Raw genomic sequence first — 13,703 nt, forward strand, 5'->3', positions numbered from 1 at the left:
TGCCCTTGAGGTTTGTGAAAATCCAATCTGCATTGTTTTAGATGTTAATGATTGTGACTCTATCCTGTACATACCAATCAATATAATCTAAATATGCCCTGAGAGAGAAATGACATGCATTATTCTCAAAGGTCTTCAAAAAGATATCAAGATATGGTTTCTCAAGATATTTTGCAAAATCATCAACACACAGACAGACCAAGGCCAATTATAGTCCCAGCCTAGTTCATTACTCGAAGAACAAAAGATACTAGTTTTGGGATCCAGGCACCTTTTTTTGTAATTTTGTTGCTTTTTCTGGGTGGTGACAATCTGTTTCACAGCAAGTGATAGAGCAACCAAATTTGATAGACAAAGTTTAAACCTCAATTACTTACAGAAATCACACTTACTGGTCAGATGATGGCAGTATTATAATAACTCAATTTTACAAGAGACTAAGACTAAGACCTACAATCCCAGAATTTTGGGAAAATCAATTTTTGTACAACCTTGATTCCAAAAACGTTTGGGTGCTGTGTAAAGCACAAAGATAAAATGTAACGTACTTTGCAAATGAACTGTGTTTAGCGACAATGGTTTTACGAAGTGTTCCTGGGCCAATGTAGTAATATCTTTCATATAATCATGTGTTTCTCATGATGCTATCACCTGTTACCAATTAACCTGTTTCCCTGTGGAATGTTCCAAGCAGGTGTTTTTGGAGCATTCCAAAACTTCCCCGGTCTTCTTTTGTCCCAAATTTACTTGAAATTTGTTGTTGCTATCAAATTCAGAATAAGCATATATTCAGAAAAATCTATGAAGTTGATGAGGCTAAACATTAAGTATAAGCAAATTATCACCTTCTGTTGCATTTGTGTTTTACACAATATCCCAGCAGAGGTTGTACCTATTTTTCCTTCTAAATTTCTCAATTCTTAATTGAACTTTGTACACAGTTTATGTGGAAGTTTGACTTTACAGCTATTGAGGTTTTTTTTTTTTTTTTCCTACAATGCCAATATTGACCAGATATTATACTCAGGATATTACACTATATTTATGCTCCACTGACATTGTAGATGTCGATAGATGCTGATGGTGATGTTGATAAGTCAGTCGGCCTGTCTGTCCAACACTTTGGTTCAGAGATACCTCAGCAACTACTGGCCAGATTTTCCTAAAATTTAGGATGTTCATGGTACCCAGATGATGACTCCTCATGATTCTGATGAGCCATTGATGTTGCTTTTAGTGTCATCATTTAAATTTCCAATTGACCAACTGTTTATTTTGTAACAAGTAATCAGAACTACATGAAATTTCCTCCAGATATGTTTGGCCTCTTGGCGATGAATTGTACATTTGGTGACCCTGTCTTTTGTGAAGCATCACCATAATCCCAAAAATCTTAATGAAATATGAATATACGAGGAGACTGCCATGAAATTTAACAAGCACACACAAATCAGTCCATTTTCAATAGTGCATGACCTTTGTTTCTCTAGCGCCACCAATCAAGTAAAAGTCAGAATGACACAAATGAAGATCATTAATTGGATATGCTTTTTTAGTTTAAAAAAAGATAAGGAATGACACCAAATATGACTAAGGTTTTACCCAATTTTTGTGAATTTGCACTCAAAAGTTATCACTGCTGCCTTGTCACTTCCTGAGGCAGCACAAAGTGGGGTATTACAGATTGCCCATATGTTTATTATTATAATATTACACAAAACCTGCATCAGAGTCAAGGCATGAGTAGAGAGTAGAGTCCTAACAGATTAGATTAGATTCAACTTTATTGTCATTGTCAGAGTGCAAGATGAGAACATCAGAAAATGAAAGAGAGATTGCAAGTGTGAACAGGCTGTCTTGGCATGACCTAGACAGAACATGCCAAGACAGAACTAACAGGATGCTGGGTCATTAGCATTTGAACTGCATTGTGTGGTTGTGTGTGTATGTACTTGCATGTACAGGGTTATGTCTAAGTCACTACGTAATGAGCAGAGACATGAAAATCACTGAACAGATTCATGCACCCCAGAGGATGAATCTTCATTTTCTACACTTTATGAGCCATGGGCCAGCCTCAGACAAAAAATGTACCTTTACACAGACAACTCAATTTAACATGCAAACAGCTAACATAAGTAGCCAAGCATGTTTGTGATCCAAGGGCGGACACCCTTCGTTATTTTAATTACCTAATTGCCTTTTCTGCTGTGCCAGCCCCAGGCCCCCAGGGCAAACTTTAACCCCAGTAATGGTATGGATGCAAGAAAAACAAAATCATTTCGATGTTGTTTTCTTTTAACTGAAACATGTTTTCACAGAAGCCCAGACATTGGAGACTAGCTGTGTTTCGGAAGAAATGTGCTTGGAGAGAGTGGCTGTTTTTCAGTGCAAGTACAACTCATTTTCACAATGTAGTGGTCTGCTCTCAAGAAGCTGCTGGACAGCATATTAAAACACTAAAAATAATACATACATCTCAACCAAACGACCCAGTTTTGAGAAGCAGCATGAAATCAGCTCGCAACAATTCATAAACATACACAATCATCAACGTCATTGCAGCCACACAATCACACAGAAAACAGTATAAAATGCCCACCAGTGCCTCTAGATGTCACTAGACCAAGGACATATGGGCATTTTTTATATTTCCATTCCAGCTGAGTTCCTTATGAAGTGCTATTCTTATACAAAGCATCAGCTAACTGACTGTGACTAGTTAAAATGTTACACTTTGATAATTCATGGATTCTGCACAAATTCTAGTTTTGAGGTATGGAAACTACCAAACTGTATTTCTCTAGCTTGTTATTGCATGTCTGATTTTTTTTTTCCTGATATCAGTGATTTATTGCGCGCATTGATGGAAGAGATTTACATCCATTTTTGTGTATATCCATTAGATCCCTGACTTTCAAACAACACACTTGTGTGTTGCCTGTACACATTTTGCTAACCAGTATTTTAGCAGTCTACCCATTAGCTATGTTTTTGAGTCTTCAGGCTATATTCACTAAAGGGGAGCACACAGCCTGCTTAATGTGGACAATCAAAAAATGATATTATATTTTGAATTGTACAATGGTATACTATTGAAATGCCACGGCCAAAGACAAACCTGTAAATGAAACCACACATTGTGTCTGTTATATCTAAACAACCTGTTTACAGTCTGTAAGTATGTTAGCAATCAGAGCTAATGTCAGTGGTATTTTTGTTTGTAGTAATAGATCTATGCTCTCCTCTCACTTCTCAGCAGCTTTTGTATAGCTATGCAGTGACGATGGTGCTGACCCTACTTGAGCAGATCCAGACAACATTCATAGAAGTGTTTCTCTTCATTAGCTGTCATTGTCATTCCCTGAAATCATTGTCCTATTTGTTATTTTGAGCGACTGAGCCCTCAGCTGTCCTGGTGGGGAACTCCGTCTGTCTGTTTTTTAGTGAGGTTTTCTTACTGCTGCTGAGAGTCTAATATCTGTGGCTGATTACCTCTTGTACTGTAGCTTTTCTGTTGTGTCTGGCTCCATTAGCATAGTATGCCCTCATCAGTGGCTGATTCATCATGTTGAACCAGGTTTATGGAGTCTGTCTGTTGACTGTCTGTTAAGCATGGCAAACTTTACATTTAGTTTCTACTTTTTCCTCAATTCCGCCTTTTCTTTCATCTTCCAGATGCAAAAGACCAAGGCCTAAAAACAACAACCTAAGCAAAGCATACCAGTGCCGTCACCTCCTTCTCTCCACATTCTTCATGTGTATCTCTACTAAATAAAAGCAAAAATTAAAAAAACACAAAGAGCTTATGTAATACAATTCATCTGCTCCACAGGTGCATTAACTTACAATGAGAAGACTGTGTTGTGTTTTTGCAATATGAAAAAATGCAAATAAAAAAAGTAAATATCTGAGTTTTTCAATTGTGGATATTTATTCCATTTTTGTGAGGAAAACCTTGCACAAATTCTTTGCCCATTGCGATGTGTTCACTTCTTTGTTTTTCATCAATTACTAACGATTCTGAGAAGTGAAACACCAAACACACTTTAGGGTGTATTATTGATCTTCAGGCTGTTTCATGTTACCAATTTGCTCTGTGTGGTGCCTAATGGAGCCTGTGATCTGCATATAGTTCAATAAAAAAAAGAGCTGCCATAAAGGAAACTCTCATTGCAGAGGCACTACAGTGAAGCCTGGCTGGATTTGTTCTCACATGGAGATGACAACAGAGGCTTGCCTAACCTCAAGGCTTCTTCCACTAAGACTAGCACTGCAGACCTTCTCCGGTGTGCCAGAGCGAATGAGAGACTGAGAGAAAAGCACAGGGCAAGGGAGAGCACAGCTACCAACCCCTTCTCCAGATCACATGGATTTTGGAGTATGAACATTCAACCTGCAAGTGGACGACCGAAGACACAGATTACAGTAGATGGGAGGGTTTTTCCATGAGGACAGGAATATTTTAACGCTTGTGATTAGAACATAAACACAAATCTCCCTCTGCTGGCCACTTGGGGAACTACCATTTTCATACACAAGTGAGTCAACAAAATGGCTGACCTGCATAATGCTGTATAATGTCAGAAGACTGCTAAAAACTACAGACCAAAAGTTGTTCACTAATGTGATGGATGTGATTTTTAGGAGGCTAGAGAAAAAAGATCTGTCCTTGTGCTGTGGCCTGAAATCATAGTGGAAAAAAACATAAAAAATAGAAATACATTTTGAAAAATCCTATTATTTGTAGAAAATTACCTTTCCAGATTGCCACACTAGCTGCATTGGTGCTCTCCCAATAATCGAGGGCGTCTTCTCGTCTCATGCGTGCCATTTTAAACACTTTTTCAAATCACTACATGACACGCAAACCACTCTAGGTCACTCACATGTACAGGGCAACTCAAACACACCTACATACCTATGATGCATAACCTGCAAACATACAATAAAACCATTGTCTGTAGTGAACAGACAATTTTTCAGACTGTTGTTCATCTGACTCCTCCTCCACTATATAATCCCTCCCCCTCAGCCCCGCAGTCTTTGGCTGTGGTGGACAAATCACACCCCCCTCTCTTCTCATGCTAATGTTCTGCTCCCTGTTGTCTCCTACTTCCAACTGGCGGCTCTGTGAGGTTGTCTCAACCACACTGCAGTTTGACTACTCCGAGGTGCTGCTGCTCTGAAACAGGCTCGTGTAACCCCCTCGTGTAAGTCCTGGAGCTGTTCATACCTACCTTGCCGGCTTTAGCTACTGACTTCAACACCTTCGCCAGCGGAGAGACTAACACACCGAAGAAAGCTAACGTTCAGACAGCGAAGGTTGGTCAACGCGACCTAGTCTGTCGACCAACCGCCACCAACGGCTGACGTATAAGGATTTTTGTGTGCACGAGAAGAGGAGGAGTCTATTCGCGAGCGAGAGCGGAGAGCGGTCGGCTTGGTTCGCGACTACACAACTACACAGTTGTTTTGGCACTGTAGTTTCCCCGTTTTATGTAGAATCCGGTGGACTGACGATACCACATCCTGACCGCAACGGTTGTGCACAGCAGAGTCCGGAAGAATTCGACAGCGGCTGGAGGAGGAGGAGACAGCCGGCGACAGACCGAAAATCGCGGGAACATCGCTAGGCGACGCGAAGAGTCGGTGAGTCGAGGTATTGCAGCTAGCATGCTAGCCGAGCAGCACTTACTTACCATTAACACAAACAAATGATATGCTTCTTAGAATTTGGCGTTATGAGTACACGCACTTGGTCATGAATTGCAAACAGTATGTATTTTTGTGTCTGGTATACGGGAAGCAGGTTTTACAGTGAGCCGTACAGATTGGGACTGTAGCGGTCACTGAAAGTAACGTTAGCTAGCGCTGTCTTCCATACTAGCTTAACTGATAATGTATTGCACTGATTAATTTTTTAAAATATTTTTTTTCCTTTAATGTAAATAAAAATTCATTGTAACTTTTTTAACAAAAAGACTCACCTCGAGTACACCTCTGAATTCTTTTCCTTCGTAAAAGCAATTGCTAATTTTCCAGTCGCGTAAGTTACTTTTGTAAAATTGCTGAATCGCTAATTAACATTAATTGTAAATGATATTAATTTAAATATTACATTATGAAAACTCCTTGTTATATCAGTATCATATCCTTTGGGGTTTTTCTCTCTTTTCCCCCATCTTTTCACATAGCTGATCTTGTGGCATGACACTTTTCTTATTGCTAAGCAGTAGCAACTTAGTTGAAGATCGCGTGAATACCAATACACATAAGAACAAACAGAAAAAAGTGGCCCAGTTCTCTGTTGTTTCAAATATGAGGTGCCCTCACACCACTCTGATGTGAGGGCATGCTGATACAAGTGATCAAATAAGTTTTATTATAATTCATTGACTTCCCCATTTAGCAACTTTAAATATTCAATTGTGTCTTTGATATATGTACACATCACTTAAGTCCAAGTACTATACTGCAGAGCTGATACTTTGCGGAAGGGGCAAAAAGGATGACCAGTTTTGATGAGAAGCTGTCTACCCTGAGAAAATAAGTACTGTAGGTAGTCAAAAGATAATAAATTAGCTTGGCCGCTTTAATTATCGCCCTTGGTAGAGCTACAATAATGAGTTTTTGGCTCATTTTAAATACTTCCATAATTTAGTGAAGATCATGAGAGAGTCTCCTTAAATTGAAAACACTAAATTGGGACCTCAGTAGCACAGAATACAAAAATGGACTGTAGTGAAGAGGAAACTGCTGCATTCTCTTCATTGTGCAGTCAAACCCCCCCTCTTGGTATAAAGTGGTACAGTCCAGTAATTTTCCATGCGCCACACTGTCCTAGGATGTGGGTGTGGCTTAATGTCAATGGTAATACAAGAGTTTAGCAGTTTTTCCTATTGCCTTGTCTTGTGAGTTTCTAAAAGAGAAATACATTTTCATCTCTTTTATTTAGATCAAGTGATGCACAGATATGTGACCAGTTGAGTGTTTGCTGTGTGAACCTGAGAGCCATAAGTCAGCCACAGATTGGAGAATTTGGCAGTCTACACAATTGGAGCGTTATGACATTCATGATGTTTTTTAAAACAAATCTGTCGAATTAATCCACACAAAGTCAGCTGTTTCTGCTTTGCATTTACCTTTTGGGAACATGGTACAGCCCTGTTTCTAGATACACCTCCCCCACTTCACCCAGTGGCAGTGCTCACATGGTACACTTGTAATTCATTACACAGTCTGTTTTTTCTGCTGAAGAGGAACCAGCCTTGAAAGGCTCCACCTACATTTTTCAAAAGCTTTCCTGTTGATGTTAGGAGTCAGTTATTTTTTGCTACGCTAAATTTGTTTACCTCTCACCCAATTAACTCAAGAGAATTTCCTATTAATCATACAGCTGCTTCATTAATTTGCAGTTCTAGCAACATTCAGATTTATTTTAAATGAAAATGAGGAAAAAATAAGGTTCTGCTTGTTTCTAGTTTAAAACTGAGACCTCCAAATGTCCTTCATATTGGAGAAAAAGAGGAGTTTATGTGCCTAGCGGTGGCACTTTTCTCAGTCATGGTCTAAACTGGTTTGTTGCCAAATCAAATTCAGTGCTGTTCAGCTGTTGGTCCATGATCCACCGTAGGTCCAAGGAAAACCTACCTACAGAAGATTTTTGTCCCTGTATGATCAGTTATACATGTCTATGGTGAAATCAGATGCATAATTGTGATGCATGCAAATCCTAAGGAACCAAATGGTTATCTGGCCAGATGTTCTATAACTTTTATGATTCAAAAACATGCCATGGATAAGAAATCAACCATTTCATATTACTATGTATGCACCAACTTAAGGAAATCGGTGAACATGCCATGTACATGACAGCTTTTCACTGTGCTTCACTGTTTCACAGCATTTGCAATATATGTAACAAACTGTAGCTGTACTTTTTGAATACCATAAGTACTAAGGCTCATTCTGTAATGTTGTGTATTCATGAATTTCAAAGTGTGCATCATTTGCAAGTTAAAAAACATGGTTAGCAGAGTTCTCACAGAACGATAATGAAACAATCCCCAAATGGATGTGAATGCAAGTATTGTAACAAATATTTAAATGATTGATTTTTTTTTTACTAGATAAATTTGAACTCAATTTACATATGGAATTGAGTCCTTTGTAATGTTTAAAAAAAATCTGCAATGTGTTTTCCCATCCCATCATACATGAAGAGTTCTGCTTTATAATACCATTTTCACATGCGTTGTTGGTGTCAGTCACTACAGGAGTTATAGCAGGTTTCAATCGTGTAGGTCCATACTTAAAATTTCTCTTTTGTTTCTCAAAGTTTCTCAAACCATACCTAGTCCATATGAACTGGTTTCAACCAGTTACAGTTTCTTTGCTTCAGGCGGAAAATGTGATAAGAGTGATAAGAAATTTGATCTTGGTCAATTCTCAAAATACCCCAGGATTGTTATTCATCGTTCATATCCTGCCATGCAGATAATTAGAAAGCCATAATTAAGTATTTTGCATTTCACACATTGGCCATAATAAATTAGTCAGGCCTACATAATTGTGTATCTATTTTAAGGGGCCACTCTTACACTAATTTTATCCTGTGAATTTTATGAACTTCACTAGTGCTTGTGCATGTAACACATTGACAATTCGATCATGTTCGAAATAAACTGTTTTTCAGCGTTTAAGGTTTTAGAGTGAGGTGGTGACGGGATAGATGTTTCACATATACTGCGTGTTCAGGCTTGCATGTACACACTTGTCCCCTCCCACTTGCATTGCCTTGTGCATTATGTGTCAGTGTGTCCACACCATTCACTTAGTCATGGCAACTCACTGCCTGAATTCTCAGTGCTAAAGGCAATGTCCTCTGCGCAGTATTACCTATTTAGCCCCTTTGTGATATGCATCTCATTACCTAAGTGAGATATCAATTTAATGTGTCACTAACATGTCTGGGTGCCCAAGATATGATGGCAATAGGGTTGGGCTATCCATTCTGTTTCCACATCGTCCAATCATGTTTACTTGAGATCGCCGATTGGCAATCCAATAACCAGGGGGCAGTGGGTGGGGAGTTCGGCCATAACACGGCAGTAAAATGCCAGCATGGATGATTTAGTCCTAGTGTCAAAGAAAAATGTTATGTCTTGTATTTGGGGATATTATGGGTTTTACCCAGATGTCAAAGGTGAGCCTAATGATGTTACACAACCTGTCTAGAAGCAATTATATGGCATTTATTCAAGGTTATAAACATTTTATTTATAAAATGTGTTTAATAGTGATGTCTCTTCCGTGCAAACAATGGCTCCCTTTTAATAGTTGTATGTCTGTGCTTGGTGCGACAATATCACAGCATCATGTTCCACTCCTTGGATCCATGGTCAAGAGATGCCTGCTGAATGTCACAAGAAACAGAGTCTAGAGATGATTTGTTAACATCGTAGTTCGGATAGTAAGTTTGCGAAGGAAAAAACAGCCCTCAATCATCCCTTCAGTCGTCAGTATACAATCCCTCGCCTCTTGGCATGATCTTAAGTGGTGATCTTATCAGGACGGAACTAGTAAAATGTCTGAGACATGTCTGAAGTAGCATTGCTCGGTGTACCAATTCCAGAAAGCTGTCACAATACCCTGATGTTAAAACTGGTACTGTACCCAATTGTGTTAGTACTGGTACTTTAAGAATCACAGTGTTTTGAATAAGAGCTACATTCCCTAAGAGTCAATGTACAACAAATGGTTGCATATGTGTAATAAAGGCTGTGACCAAATTGTGCTGGTTCCCCGTGGAGCCCTGTACTTGAGTGCACTACTGGGGCCTGCACATTAATATATTATTCCATTACTTTCCTGAAGTTTTAGGGTTTTTCCATGCTGTCATTTCATCATCATTTCAAGATATTTAGGCAGGTGTTATATTGACATCATACTTTTGTGACTCTGAATTTCCCTTCAATTAACATGAAGGCCACAGCAGCATGAGATAAAACATGTACAGGAAGAAAATTAATGTATATTCTCTTATTCGCCTCAATTTTTTTTCCTTTTACAGTGTGAGGGCAAAAAGAATAAAACAAATCCTCATACAACCACAGCATTAATCATACCAGCTTCCTCTCTTCTAATACATGTTCAGCTTTTGCTTTATATACAGCATTGAGTCCCTCTTAGCAGCTTGTCATTCAATACATGTGTTCTGTTGTTGTCATCATAAAATAGAGAGCAGATCTCGCTTTCTAATAAATGTTGGAATTGATCAGAAAATGTATTGGTGGATTCACTGTGAGAAGGGAAGGAGAACAGGTCATTAATTAGATTAGAATTTGATTAGATTCAGCTTTTCAGTGTCAATCACTTGGTGGGAGTTTGGGGGGAGCTGCTGGGGGACAGAGTTTAGCAGGGTAATAGCTCTGGGGAAGAAACTGTTCCTGTACCAGATGGTAGGGGGGCAAACAGTCCATGGTTGGAGTGGGAGCTGTCTCTGCTGATGCTGCATGCCCTTCTTAGACATTGCTTGCGCTGGAGGTCCTTGATGGCAGTTAGCTGGGCACCAGTGATGTACTAGGCGGATTTCACCACCTGTTGCAGGGCCTTCCGCTCTGAGACTGTGCAGCTGCCACACCATACTGAGATGCAGTTGGTCAGGATGCTCTCAGTGGTGCAGCGGTAGAAGTTAACTAGGATTTGGCGAGCTAGGTTAACTTTCTTCAGTCTCCTCAGAAAGTAGAGGCACTTTCCTTGGAGATTTGGACGTCCAGGAACTTGAAGCTGGAAACACGTTCAACCTTGGTACCGTCGATGTGAATGGGGATGTGACTGAGCCTTTAGTTTTCCTGTAGTCCACAATGAGCTCCTTGGTCTTCTTGGTGTTGAGGATCAGGTTGTTGTTGATGCACCACATCACCAGCTGCTGAACCTATCACCGTGGTGTCATCTGCAAACTTGATGATGGAGTTGGAGCCATGCACAGGTACCCAGTCGTGTGTGAAGAGGGAGTAGAGGAGAGGGCTCAGCACACAGCCCTGTGGGATGCCGGTGTTCAGGGTCAGGGTGGCAAAGGTGACTGGGGTCTGTTGGTCAGGAAGTTAAGGGTCCAGTTGCAGAGGGAGGTGCTGATGCCAAGGACACTGAGTTTGTTGGAGTGTGGTGTCCGGCCCCTCTGGCCATGCTTTGTGTACTTGGGAAGTAGGAACAGTGACAGGTGATGAGATTGTCCCAGGTGGGTGGTTTTGAAAGAAGAAGAAGAATCAGAGGGACAATCCCCTTTTTATATCACGCAGCAACACCCACATGCACACACACACGCCAATCACTGGTGAAATTTTTCCTCCGCTTTTAACCCATCCTGATTGTTCTTCCTCTGCGGCAGACCAGGAGCGGTGGGCTGCCATCTGACCGGTGCCCGGGGACCCAGTTCTTTTCGTCACCATTGGTCAGGTGGTGATCTTTTTTTTTAGTGGGGGTATTTTTATGGAGGATACCCCAGGTGAACACAGGGAACACAGTGAACACAGGGAGAACATGCAAACTCCAAACAGAAAGGCCCCTTTCCTCGAGCAGCAGGCACTGAAGGCATGGTGGAAAACACGCCCCCAGCGAGAATCGAACCCCAGGACCTTCTAACTGTGAGGCGACAGTGTTACCACGGTGCCACTACCACTGTACCACTAGTGGTTGTAAGCCTAGGGCATGTTTGTATAGCATGGTCCAGGTGACTCAGTAGTGTATGGCCCTTGCTTGCCTGTATGCACCGCTGACAATGTCTGGAAATGCTCCTGATGAATCGATGGATGGTGTCCTGGGGTATCTCCTCCCAGACCTGGATCAGGGCATTGTTGAGCTCCTGGACAGTCTGTGGTGGTGCTTGGTGGCATTGGATGCACTGATAACTTCGCATAGGTGCTCAATTGGATTTAGGTCAGGGGAATGTGAAGGCCAGTCAATGGCATCAATGCCTTCGTCATCCAGGAACTGCCTACACACTCTGGCCACATGAGGCCGGGCATTGTCCTGCACCAGGAGGAACCCAGGGCCCACTGCACCAGCATAAGGTCTGACACTCGCTCTGAGGATTTCATCCTGGTACCTAAGAGCAGTCAGGGTAACATTGGCTATGAAATGGAGGTCTGTGCAACCTTCCAAGGACATGCCTCCCCAGACCATCACTGACCTACTCCCAAAACAGTCAAGCGAGGTGATGTTACTGGCAGAATAATGTTCACCACAGCGTCTTCAGACTTTTTGACGCCTGTCACATGTACTCAATGTGAACCTGCTCTGATTTGTGAAGATGATACGCCAGTGGCGGACCTGCCAAATCTGGTGTTCTCTGGCAAATGCCAATCAAGCTGCACAGCGCTGGGCTGTGAGCACAGGTCCCAGTAGAGCATGTAAGGCCCTCATGCCACCCTCATGGAGTCTGTTTCTGACAACATGAACATCGGTAGCCTGCTGGAGGTCATTTTGTAGGGCTCTGGCAGTGCTCTTCCTGTACCTCCTCATACTGGTAACTCCTCCATGCTCTTGAGACTGTGCTGGGAAACACAGCAACCCTTCTTGCGGGCACACATATGGATGTGCCATTCTAGAGGAGCTGGACTACCTGTGCAACCTGACTGGGCCACAGTTACCTCCTCATGCTACCAGTAGTGACAAGGACACAAACAGAACTCAAAACTAGAGAACAATCAGTCAGGAAGGATATTGTATTGCTTTTGCCTTTCCATTGCACCTGTTGTCACTTTCATTTGTACCAAAGCAGGTATAATTGAGTCACAATCACTTGTGCTTCCTAAATGGACAGATTGATATCCCTGAAGTTTAACTGACTTGGTGTTACACTGTGATGATTAAGTGTTCCCTTATTTTTTTGAGCAGTGTATAATGGAATTGCACACAAAAAAACAACAAAACACAGCACTGCTGCGCCTTGGGCTGCTGCACTCAATGCACTACAAGCACAGAAACATTTTCTGTTATCTTGTAGTTACCGTTGTTTTAATGGGAAGCACAACTTATTCAAATCTTTCTGGTCGTCCTATCCTGTGAAAGTATTCTGGCACTACAAACTGTGTTCCTGCTTCTCTGATGTTACCCCTCTCTTGCTCCTCTCCCAATTCTGTGAATGAAGGGTTATTTTTACCAAACCAGAGTTGATGATGTTGGAATAGCGAAAGACAAACCAAGAAGGTTTTGGTGAGTTATATTTTGTTCCTGCTGAGTTTGAATAGTAGCAAACAGCTCCCAGTTCAATGTCCTGGAAGATTTCAGTGTCCCGGACAAATTGGAGAAATTCAAATCGGGATGACCAGATCGATCAGCCACAGACCTTTATTGTCTGATATTCAGTAAAAAATATGTTATTGGGATTAATTCTGTCTATTTGTTGACTGTAGCAGGGGGATCAATCAAGACTCAAATTTCCCACATGTTTACTTTTTAAGTACACCATAGGTGTTCTGTTTTGCTAACACCCCACACAACTAAACTCACCATCCTGCAGCAAGTAGCGTCCTCCTGCCTGCCTGCATGTGGCGCAAGATGACGGCAGGAGGGATGGAGAGAGATTACATTTCATCTTTCAGCTGTCCCTCTTGACTTACTGTAGGCTATTTGCGGCATTGCTTCATCGGAGTTCTATAAACCAGCAAGATTGGTTTCATTGGGAAGAACGTAAACTT

The 13,703-nt window shown here is 41.2% G+C and overlaps 1 protein-coding gene across 5 annotated transcripts in view; it reads left to right on the top strand.

The window, feature by feature from the left end:
• The first annotated feature begins 5,033 nt into the window (after window positions 1–5,033).
• Window positions 5,034–13,703, top strand: part of atf7ip (activating transcription factor 7 interacting protein) — a 30,594-nt gene continuing 21,924 nt past the window's right edge. For 4 of the 5 annotated variants that reach the window (XM_070978196.1, XM_070978222.1, XM_070978212.1 and 1 more), the window contains exon 1: window positions 5,034–5,652. The gene's annotated coding sequence lies outside the window, so the exon portion shown is untranslated. Of the gene's footprint in view, window positions 5,663–13,703 lie in introns of all 5 variants that reach the window. The other variant, XM_070978204.1, reaches the window with a different exon arrangement.

The sequence above is a fragment of the Chaetodon trifascialis genome, chromosome 2 (assembly GCF_039877785.1).
Source record: "Chaetodon trifascialis isolate fChaTrf1 chromosome 2, fChaTrf1.hap1, whole genome shotgun sequence".
NCBI classification, from domain to species: Eukaryota; Metazoa; Chordata; class Actinopteri; order Chaetodontiformes; family Chaetodontidae; genus Chaetodon; species Chaetodon trifascialis.